The sequence below is a fragment of the Vicugna pacos genome, chromosome 23 (genome assembly GCF_048564905.1).
Source record: "Vicugna pacos chromosome 23, VicPac4, whole genome shotgun sequence".
Taxonomy (NCBI): Eukaryota; Metazoa; Chordata; class Mammalia; order Artiodactyla; family Camelidae; genus Vicugna; species Vicugna pacos.
The window spans coordinates 3607331-3619813 of record NC_133009.1 but is presented as its reverse complement, the minus strand read 5'-3'; positions in this window follow the sequence as shown (position 1 = coordinate 3619813).

Sequence of the window (12483 nt, the reverse complement as noted above, 5' to 3'; positions counted from 1 at the left end):
TGAGGTGTGTTTGGATCTGTACCAAATGAATAATGATGGCTTTGTTTTGAGTTCTTATGTCTGATTTTGATCCGGTCGCTAGCTTTTTCCATTACTTTGCAAACGTCACCTACCTCAGTTTGGGGAGTACCCACTCATGGCAGCTCCTATCTCCCTTTCAGTTTGCTATTTGTTAGTATTTTACTGGCATGAAAATTAAATAATAATTATTACTATTTAATGCTTACTGTGTACCAGGCAATTTCTAAGTGCCATACATACTTTAATACATTTAATTTTTATAAACTCATTAGTACATTTTATAAATTAAGAGTAAATTGGTCCTACAAACATCATAACATGGCTTTTTCGTACCACTGATGTAAACTTTTGCACCTGAACTTACTGACATTTATTTATATTATTTGCTCAGAAACTTAATTTTTGTGGCCTCCTAGAGGTTTAACTATACTTTGGGTAAATAAAAGAGGTAAGATATTCAGAGACAGTTGAGTTCAAGCCATGACTATAAACATGGAAAATTATGTGACTGAGACTAAGAATGCGAGGCAGTCGGGGTATAAATCACATTCGAGTGAAATGCTGGAGATTCGCTTGTGCAATGAGAGAATGAAGGACATTCTGAGTAAGAAATCAATTTTATGATGCTACACACTAAATAACAAGTTTACCAAGTAAATTGCTAAGCAATCAGAGACAACAGTTACCACGTAGTTCCCATTAATTGCATTAATTCTAAAGGGACATTCTCCCATGTGGGTCATAGTCGTTCTGAAGTGGACCACTTCTGATTTTCATGAATTTCTACAGCTTTACCAGGAATTTCTTGAATTTGACAAAAAAAAAATCATTCCTCTGTGACTGGTTTGTAAAGAGTGAATATTTTTAGCTTTTATGTGTCCTTTAATACGCATTCCAGCATTCGCTTTGGTCCCCGTCGGAACCCGTTGTGATAGCCTGACCCTCTCATTCGCATCTTTAGAAACAGAGAGGAGGCCAACCCAGAGTCATTGATCTTTTCTCTCCTTTTATTAGTGTTTCAGTAAAAGTAATGTAGTACCACCTGCATTATCTAATAAAAAGTATCTAAGTCTCCTCTCTGGTTGAGTTCCTACCACTTCCTCCAGGGGTTCCTGGATTAGTGTGTTCTCGGCCTCCCATTAATTTAAGGCATTCTTTTCATACACATGTATAACACTCCCTGAAGTATTATTGGTTTATAAATTACACTTGTTGTTTCAGGGCAATAAATGGAATGATGAATGCGCGCTTTGTTCAATCACCTTTTTATTCATGAAAGGCAAAACCAAATATTCTAAAAACATTTATCTACATCAGGAATAAGCTATAAACCTTTCAAAAATGCTCCAAGTAATTCAGAAAGGAACCACTAATTACTGTCATAACAAAAAGGATTCAACAACACTAAATGCTCATGGAACCAGAAAATGTCAAAGATGGAGAATCATGTTCGGCACCCTCCTTGTACAGATGGGAAACGAAAGCCTTTGAGAACAGAAGTGATTTACGTAGTCCCCTAAACAGTCACTGATGGCATCAATCCCAGGCTCGTGCCTCCTGACTCCGAATTCTCTGCACCTTCATGAGGTCATAGGTGTTGGGGTAAGAGCCACAAAAATATCACTGGCAACTCCACCCTCTCCAGAGTTTATTCTCTGTGTAAATATCTGTTTTTCAGAATGGATTGGAACCTGGAAGGACAAGGCACTCTAAAGCACCATAAAAAGTTTCCAGCTCTGTAGACGTGTCTTGCAAATGACTTCATCCAATGAAACATGCCAATCCATCCAGTGATCAGACTGAGTGCTCTTTGGCTCCTAAGAGAATGGGTTTAAAGTTCTTAGTGGGAGGAGAAAAGTTTTTTTTTAATGCAATGTTAGGCAAGAAAAATCGCCTTCCTCCTCCAAGATGAATTGCCAAATACTGGCTGTAGATCTTGACACATCTCTCTACCTACACAAATACTAGCATGTTACTTTCTCATTTTATCTTAAGAAAAAAAATCAAGAAGAGTAACCCTTCAACATCCCCACAGGCATAGGATTCCCTTTGTTTGAGCAATGTAATATGTATGTGATATAAATCAATATCCAGTGAAGAGAGTGGTTAATAGCACAGGGCTCTCGACATTTGGCTCTATCAACTCCCACAGTGTGCTGCCATGGTCCCATTTCCCATCTTGAACCAATGACTATCCATCTTTTCTTTAACACTTTATTTTGAAATGATTTCAGACTTAACAAAGAATATTCCAAAGACGCTTCAAGAAAGGTACTCTTCACCCAGTTTCCCAAACTGGTAATTTTTCTAACCATTCTCTTTATATGTACATACACATATACATTATTATCATTTCTCCCTTTTTTTCATTACTGTCATTTTTTTCAAACCAGGGAGAGTATGTTGCATGTATGATGCTCCATTACTCCTCAACACTTAAGTATGAATCTTCTATATAAAAGACACTTTCCTACCAGTGATATTGCACATATCTTAACCAAGAAATTAACATTTGTAAAAGACTTTTAACACTTAGCGCCCCCTCTCAGTGTCTTTTTTTTCCTACTTAAATCACAGATAGATAATTCCCCTTGTATAGCACTTAAGAGATTAAAAAAAAAAGTCTAGCTTATTAACCTGCATGTGTCCATCAGTAGGTATAATCTTTTCAAAGACAGAATCTATGAATATCTTATTAACTATCATATCTATTAAGGTTAGTGGTTCTATAAATACTTTTAATAAATCAATGGGACTTTAACAAATGGTTTCATTTAACATGAAGCTAGGAAGGGTAGTCAATGGGTGGGTGAGGAAATGAAGACCGAAAACACGGGAGTAAATTAGTAAGATGATATTTATCAGGTAAAAATGACTCTGGACAGCAAGCAGGGGTTTGAGGAAAGTTAACAATTTGCATGAAACAGGTTTTGGGGGTTTCCTTGACTGACGCTCATTCTATCTGCCAGGAAGCAGACGTGCTTTCAGGTTCCATCTGATTAGGAGTTAATGGACTTGATTAGTCCAACCGCTGCTTATTCTGTTGGGTAGAGCATATTTAGAGCATGGTGTTCAACTGACAGCTCCATTGATTGTATAGGTGGGATTGGAGAGCTGATAAATCAGAGGGACAGAGAGAGTGGCACCAGGTGAGGAGAGGATGGAGGAAACCTGGATGTAGAATGCATAGTATTAGAGCTTCAGCATGGTGGCCCTGAAACTTCTGAGTGATGCTACATGACTGACTGATTGACTGATTGATTGACTGATTGAGTTTGGCTCTAAAAGGTAGAACTCATAACATATGTGAAAGTATATAGTAAAGCAAGCATTAACCCAAGAGAAGGTGGAACCATCAAAAGAGATGCTGGAAACCGGAATGATCTACGTGGGGAGATGTCAGTGGAAAAAAACCTGCTGGGTAGAGGGAGACTGATTTTTCAGTCAACTCAGCAACTGAGGAAAGCCTTGAGTGGCACGTGGAATATTTTATCCCATCCCTGTCACTTCCTCATCACCTGTAACAGATACCATCAAGGCTTTGCAGTGTTGTCCAAGCTGTATGGTCCAGCTGTATGTGTCCCATTTCCAGCATTTTGTCTCCTTTCTGAGGTTTTATTTAGGAATGTAGAACAGAAGATTTCCCTTAAGAAGCCACTGTCTGCCCTGGTCCCTCCCCTTCTTTTCTAGTAAACATGTATGCTAGTCATCACCTACCTGAAACATCATATTTATGCATTCTCAATGAAGATTACCTTCTTGGTCTCAAAATATGTGGCTGAACAGGCCATCAGTAAGGAAGGAAGGAGAACTAACATTCATTGGGTAGCTTTCATACACCAAGTAATTTAGGATGCTTTACATATGAATTTTCACTTGATCATCAAATAATGGTTGGTCTTATCTTCATTTTAAGAAGAGGATCAGAATTTTAAATGTCACATCCTCTTTTCCCTGACCGCCACGTGATCCGTCGAGAAGGTAATATTTTTCTCATTGTATAGAAATGGAAATGAGGCTCAGAGGTTAGTTTCTTTGTCAAAGACACACAGATATTACATGGTGAAGCCAGGCTTTGAAGATTTCCTGTTTCTAAAGATATATTTCTAAACACAAAGAGTAAAAGATAGAGTTTTTCAAGTGAAATGACCTGAAGTGTGTTTATAAAAGTCTCTCATTTTATTTTACTATGGTGCCCAAATTTCCACGGTTAGCACTTATTTCGGGTTAAGACAAAATATTTCCTAATAACCTGCATATGTCCCCAAGAGGCACTGTAGATGAATGCTTTTTGTTTGATGTTAGGATTTCATAAAAAGAGAGAGAGAATGATAGAGTGCACACCTAGACATAATATGTGGCAAGGATGGTTGGTGAATCTGGATAACCAGAAGGAGTGGTTCGGCATGAGAATTTGGGCTATGCCAGTGATTCCAAGATAAAGGGGTAAGAGAGCACCAAAAGTGAATTTCGCATTCGTTACAACTGCTAAAGATGGGTCTCCGCAGAACTGTGTCCTGACAGGAGCTCTAGAAAGTCCTCTAAACTCTGATGATACTGAACAACGTGATTTAACTCCTTGCATGTATCTTCAAAGGTGAAAATGCATTTATAAATTGAAAGTTTCATGAATAAAACTGTCTTTGGAATTACCTTCCTTACTTGTGTGAATACACTCAGTGAATTTACGATGATTAATGGTAATACGATGAACACCAAGGCACATAATAATGATTTGCTACTTATTATAAAACATTGCCAATATTTTGAACATCCGAGCAGCACAGCATGCAAGAAATTCAATGAAACCTTTTTACACAAGCCATGGGGAAAGGGAAGAGCAGATCAAGCCGCACACTATCTCTAGGGACAGAGGCGTGTCTTCCATCATAAACTGATTGCTCTGGCACCCATGAAAGGCACCCAACTGCACAGAGACATGACTGTCACAAAGGAAGGAGAAACAGAAGTTTGTCGGAGGGACGTCGTGTTTTGGAACCCTTGAGAATACAAACACAAAACTTTCTTTCAATGAATAACTTGAGAATTCTGGATAGCCGAAAACAGGACAGGAAAACCTTCACACTTTCTGAATAATCTGGAGACGTAGAATCCTCTAGCTTCAGGATAACTGTATTTTTCTGAATGCAACAAATCTCAGCAAGCAATCTCTCGCATTCACTTCCTACTGCAAGGCTGTGTGGCAAGTGAGTGCAAGGCAGGAAAAATTGTGGGGAAGGAAGAACAGAGAGCTACCCATGGGAATACTGTTGACCTAAAAGCACTGACAGAAAGCTTAAGTCCACATGATGTGTACAAATATTCAACATTAAAAAAAAATGTTCTGGTAGATCAGAATACAGTCTAGTAGTTATGAGCAAGGGACTTAAAAATGCATGTGACTTGAGTTACAATCTTCAAAACATATAATTTCTGGGGCATTAAAAGTAAACAAAAAGAAAAGGAGAGAAGCTTTGGGAAACTGAGTGGTGAAAAGTAAAAGATGCCAAAATGGGAAATTCAGGGTCATGTAAAACCAAGAGAACCAAAAATATCAGAAGACACACATATCACCCCACCACACACACATACACACACAAATCCATTAAAGAATAGGGACTTTAATACAGTAAAAAAAAAAAAAAAAGAACCCTCTAAACTATTTTAATACTCAAAAATGAACAGGAAAAATATTTTAAACTTTATTAAAGTGTTTCATTTAAAAATAAATTCCTTTGCAGACACTGTGGAAAACAGTATGGAGACTCCTCAAAAGACTAGGAATACACTTACCATATGAGCCAGCAATCCTGCTCCTGGGCATATATCCAGAAGGAACCCTACTTCAAGATGACACCTGCACCCCAATGTTCAAAGCACCGCTATTTACAATAGCCAAGACATGGAAACAGCCTAAATGTCCATCCACAGATGACTGGATAAAGAAGATGTGGTATATTTACACAATGGAATACTATTCAGCCATAAAACCCGACAACATAACGCCATTTGCAGCAACATGGATGTCCCTGGAGAATGTCATTCTAAGTGAAGTAAGCCAGAAAGAGAAAGAAAAATACCATATGAGATTGCTCATATGTAGAATCTAAAAAAAAAAAATACAAGACATAAATACAAAACAGAAACAGATTCATAGACATAGAATACAAACTTGTGGTTGCCAAGGGGGTGGAGGGTGGGAAGGGACAGATTGGGAGTTCAAAATTTGTAGATACTGACAGGCATATGTAGAATAGATAAGCAAGATTATACTGTATAGCACAGGGAAATATATACAAGATCTTGTGGTAGCTCACAGCAAAACAAAATGTGACAATGAATATATGTATGTTCATGTATAATTGAAAAATTGTGCTCTACACTGGAGGAATTTGACACAACATTGTAAAATGACTATAACTCAATAAAAAATCTTAAAAAAATAAATAAATTCCTTTGGTACTTCAAATATCCTACAGAGGACACTGGGGTAGATGGTACAGAGTGAGGGGACATGTAGCATTTTCTAAAATACTAAACTGATCAAGTATATATACTCCTTACTCTGGAAGTGCATGAGGCTTCCTCAGGCTGGTTTCTGGGATTCATCGTGTTGTTTCATGTTTTGTGGTTAAAATCAGAGGACGGCTTAGAGTCAGGAAAGGGGAGGAGGAGTCAGCACCCTTTGTTACTATCTATTTTTACAATCCTATCTGTTGTGAGACCCAGGAACTTTCTTCATTTTACGTCTAATTCTCAGAGTATAATACCTAATGAAAAATACTAATGACTACTTAATTTACAAAGAGCTTCAGCATTCATAATATCAATTAAACCCAACAAGGTCAAGATAAAGAGTTAAATTATAAAAATTAGGTGGACAGTAGTCCTAGTTCTAAGGTTTAAAGAAGTGGGTGCAATGATTCCCAGCTGCACGTTACAATCACCTCCGGAGCGTCAAAATGCCCGGATGCCTGTGTCCCACCCCTGGAAACTGATCTAATGGGTCTGGGGTATCACATTGGAATATTTAAAAGATCCTCAGATGATTCTAATAAACAGGCAAGTTTCTGAGTTTTCCAAGGTTGTCGAACTAGAGAGAAATAGAACTGAGATTAATTTCAGGACCCTTGGTTTCTGGTCCAGTACATCCAACAAAAACAATCGTAAGGAGGAAAAACAGTAAGACTGGTAGGAAGGAAACTCAGGAAGCCAAACTTACTTTTTTCCCTCTATCTTAATTTTCGTGGAGTTTAAATTTGAATGGCTACTGGTGGGTGAAAATGGGCTAGTTGTTACTGGTAGAAATGGATCAGGAGGAAGATGGGAGGCAAGAGATGGAAGAGAGAAGGGGGCCTGCGGCCATCCGGATGGGAGGACAAAACAGCAGTGATGAGGGGGAACATGGCACGTGGACCCCAGGCAGAAAGCCTGGCTCAGGATCAAGGATCCCACAGCAACTGTGACTGATTCGCAGAGGGAGACGAAAAGCATTTCTCACTGAGTAGAAGTGAGGAGGTTACTGGATCCAGCCATGTGAGGTACAACTAGAGATTGGCCGAGATTTTCCCCTTGCGGCAGGGCTGGACCGTGTAGCAAGTCTGTGGGCCCTTGGCAGGGGCATCAGCCTGTAAGTACCATCAAAAAAAAAAAAATCACTGCACTAATTCAGAAATATGGGGCCAGTTATGTTGGGTTTCTACTTCAGCGTTCTTACACTTAACTCCTTTATACGTAGGAAAAAAATTAACTAATGCAGTCTAGTTTTTACTAAAATAAACAGCATTTTCAAATGGAAGGAGAAAAAAAAAACGCTACTGCTAACCAGTCTGTGCTGAATATTTTTGCAATACATATGGCCAGGCCTTTCTGAAACCGAAAAATGGGTGACTTACTGCTGTTTACAGGGAGAAAATTACATATTTTATCTAAATTCCAAAACCTTTAATATGCGTCCCAGTAAGTTATCTGCTTTTACAAATAGCAGCAACAAAAATAACAAAAACAGGAGAAGAAACAATAAACAGTAAACAGAACACAATATAACGCCTGCAGTACGCCTTCCACTTGGTCATCAAACAAAGAATCATACGCCTATTTTCTAAATGGAAATCTGAAAACTTCCCAGAGTTTCCAATCTGTAAACCAAAGTATGACTGGCAGTTTCTCACTCATTCTTTCAGGTTTGCAGGGACTGTCATTTTATTTATTTATTTATTTATTTTTAATAATTCAACCTAATTTCTTCTCCGAGCTTCCTAATCCACTTGATCACAGAAGACATAATTGTTTACATTTTATGGTCCAAATCATCTTTCCAGTTTTAAATTCAGTCAGTTCAGGGATTTTTTTGTCTTCTGCTTAGTCCCTAGGGTGTGACCTAACCCTCAGGAGCAGGTGTCTGGCCCAAAGTTCTCAGCGTTCATCCATGTTGGTATGGGGGGAACCATCACTTCCCTTGGGTCTTGGGTACCATCTCCGAGTTGGCATTCCCACAGACTTCCACTTCATTCCGGGGTCTTAGGTACCATCTCCAAGTTGGCATTCCCACGGACTTCCACTTCCTACCTGGTTTCTGGACCTAATTCCATGGCACTTTCCACTGGAGACTTCCTCCACCATGACCATGATCTTATATGATATTCTATGACAAACATTCAGTCTGTAAAACAATCCAACTTGTTAAATCATTTGTTCTCTGATCCAACTCTTCACTGCCCTAGACAGTTCAGTTGTGTACTATGTCTTGGTATCTGAAATGTATAATTGTCTAAACTATTTCTTCAGGAAACTCTTGTGATGTTTTTGTCATCTGCTTTTTCATAAATTTTGGAATCAGTTTCACTAAAATTCTACTGGAGTTTTGATTTTAATTAAATCGATGCACAGATCAATACAAACAAAATGGTCACATTGTTATAATGACTATCAATAAACATTATGGATCTCTCCTTTTATTTTGGCCTTCTTTTATAATTTTCTCTAGACGCCTGGCACATCTTTTATTATATTAATTCTCAGACACTTCGTATTTGTGGATGCAATTGTAAAGGGAAACATTTCCTTTAATTATATTTTTCTGAATTATGCTGTTATATAGAAATACAATTGATTGTGTATATTGATCTTACAGCTCACAGTCACATTACTGAACTCTGATTATTACTAATAATTTTTCTGTAAATGCTTTTGGGTTTTCTATGTAAACAATCATAACATCTGAAAACAACTTGTTTGGTTTATAGCTTTTTCATTCTATGCCTTTAATTTCTCTTTTCTTGTCTTATTTTGCTGGCCTGGGAGAGCTAGCATGATGTTGACTGCAAATGATGACAGTGGGCGTCATTGTCTTATTCTTGATTTTAAAGAAATTGCTTTGAAATATTTATCCACAAGGTAGATTATTGTCTCTAGTTTCTGCTTCCTTTGTTGCTTTTCTTTATTGGGTTAAGGAAGTTTCTGATATTGTGATTTATAATAAGAAAGATATATCTGGGCTTCACCCCATCCCTGGGACAGAGCTCCTAAAACTCCAGGAATTTTCTATGATGAAACCAATAAAAGTGTCTTTTAAAGGTCATGTTAATGAGGAGACTTTGGGAAAACACTTAAGGATGGAGGCTGGTTGCCAACAGTCCAAGTAGAGAGCATAGTGAATATTTAAAATATCGAGAAAAGACAATGATGAAAAAACTACATATCAAAACTTGTGAGACAAATAGCTGGTAATTATGGAAAAAAATACTCTCAAATGCCTGTATTACAAAAAAGGGCTGAGCATCAATAAATACGCACTATACATATTAGATAAAAAATAACTGTAGAATAAATCCAAAGGAAATAAGAGGAAAATACATTTAAAAAGAAAGCAGAAATTAACAACATAGAAAATAAAGGCACAACTATGAAAAATTATAAAACTTGCAATTAATTAATTCAATGGGCTAGTAAAATGGACAAGTGTCTGGTAATCGTGATCAAGAAAATAAGATAAAAGCAACAAATGGGTGTTAAGTTAGAAAGAAGAGCCAAAAGAAGAATAGTAGCAGAGATTAAAAAGTTAGCAGAAGAACATTATGAGAGCCTAATCCATATTCTTTTTCATTAAAGGCTATTACTAGATATTGAATATAGTTCCCTGTGCTATAGAGAAGAAATTTTTGTCTATTTTTATATTTAGTGGTCAACATTTGCTAATCTCAAACTCCCAAATTTATCCCTTCCCACCTCCTTTCCCCGAGTAACTGTAAGATTGTTTACTATGTCTGTGAGTCTGTTTCTGTTTAGCAGTCTTATGACGTGTTGGGGCAATCGGAATAATCTGCTCCTAAACACTGGTTGGGTATAGGAGATGGTCTCAACAACACCATACTCTCAGCACTCACCAGTCCCAGACATATACATCGTTGTGTTTTTGGTTTTTGTTTTTGTTGTGTTGTTTTTTGTTTTTGTTTTTTTGCACACACTAGTGACTCTGTCTGAGGACTTTCTCTGCCTGCTGGAAGCCAGTAGGTCCACTTCTAAGACAGGGCAGCAATGCTGGGGAGTCAGCACCATTGGGAGTAGCCCTCAACTAATAACAGATGGATGTCAGTTTACATACATCCCCGTTTCCTTCCTCCCAGATGGGAAAATTCAGAGTCATTGACTATATAATCATTCAGAAGACTCTCTGGGGATCAGGCTCAGTTGCCCACAGGCAAACTGTTCACCGACTTATCTTTTATTGGATTTCTTCCCCTTCCTGTCTTCCTTTTCCACCCACTTCAGTGATTCCTGGAATCATTGCCCAAAGAATCTACTTCACTTAAATCCTCGTCTCAAGGTTGTCTTTTGGGGAATCCTAAAACAAAAATACTCGAAAATGAAAAGCATCTAGGTATGCTTTCTCTTTGGAAGGATTCTTCACCATTTCAAAATGTTAACGGTTTTAATGATATTTTTCTACGGATGATAAGGTCAGATTTGGTTATTTATATTTTTGACAATTTTTTTGACTACATGTAAGTTTCTGAATGGACTGGATTAGTCTCTCATAATGTTCTTCTACTAACTTTTTAATCTCTGCTACTATTCTTCTTTTGGCTCTTCTTTCTAACTTAACACCCATTTGTTGCTTTTATCTTATTTTCTTGATCACGATTACCAGACATTTGTCAACTTTACTAGCCTTTTTAATTAATTAATTGCAAGTTTTATAATTTTTCATAGTTGTGCCTTTATTTTCCATGTTGTTCATTTCTGCTTTCTTTCTGAATGTATTTTCCTCTTATTTTCTTTGGGTTTATTCTATAGTTATTTTTTATCTAATATGTATAGTGTGTATTTATTTGATGCTCAGCCCTTTTCTGTAATACAGGCATTTGAGAGTATTTTTTTCTATAATTATTAGCTATTTGTCTCATAAGTTTTGATATGTAGTTTTTTCATCATTGTCTTTTCTTGGTACTTTAAATATTCACTATGCTCTCTACTTGGACTGTTGGATTATATAGAACTTTATTTTAATAGCTTTATATAGTATTATATTATTTTCCCATTTTGGTTTTTAGTTTTCTTTCATTATTGGATTTTAACCAATTGCATTGTCATCAGAGAATACGCCAGATTTTTGATATATGTTGTGTTGTAAAGCATGGTTTAGGATCAGTTTTGATAAAGCTTTCAAATACACCGGAAAGAAACCTGTGTTCTTCACTTGTTTGCTGTTCACAATGTTGTTTATATATTTAGCCAAGTTTTGAACAGTGTTGTCCAAATATCATGTATTCTTATTGCTTATTTTGTCTGCTTGTTCTCAGATTGTTAATATACTAATGCTTAAATTTTAATAGATTTATTCATATCTCTTTGTAGTTTTGTAAATTTTTATTTTGTATGTTTTAAAGCTATAGAATTAAGTGAATACAAATTTAGACTTGTATCAACCTAGCAAACTGAAACCTTTATGTAGTGACACACTTTATCTCTACAACATTATATTTTATTTGATGTCATATAGCCAAATCAGTTGCCTTCCGGTTAATAGTTTCTTGTCATATCTTTTTCAATTTTTTTCTTCTTTTCTGGGTGTTTATATCTTAAATAAGTCTCTTATAAAAAGTGTATAGTTGTATTTTTTGTATAGATGATCTTTTATTTTGACCTGAGTGCATAGTCCATTTATATTTATTGTAATAAATAATGCATTTGGATTTATTTTACTTTGTAATACTTTCAGCTTTCTATGTTTTGTTTTGACATTTTTATTGACTTATTTTTCCTTTAGTGGCTTTCACCCTCTGTGTCTGCTCACTCTAGAAAAAAAATTGAAGTCAATTTAGCCTAACAAAGACAAAAGTTGATACATTAAAATAAAATATCTCGTTGCTGTGAATTAGCAGAGCAGTCGTTGACAGTTTCAACGGTAGCTTATACCTATAGATTTCTATTTCTATTTTATTTTAGTGTTCTGAGGATTTT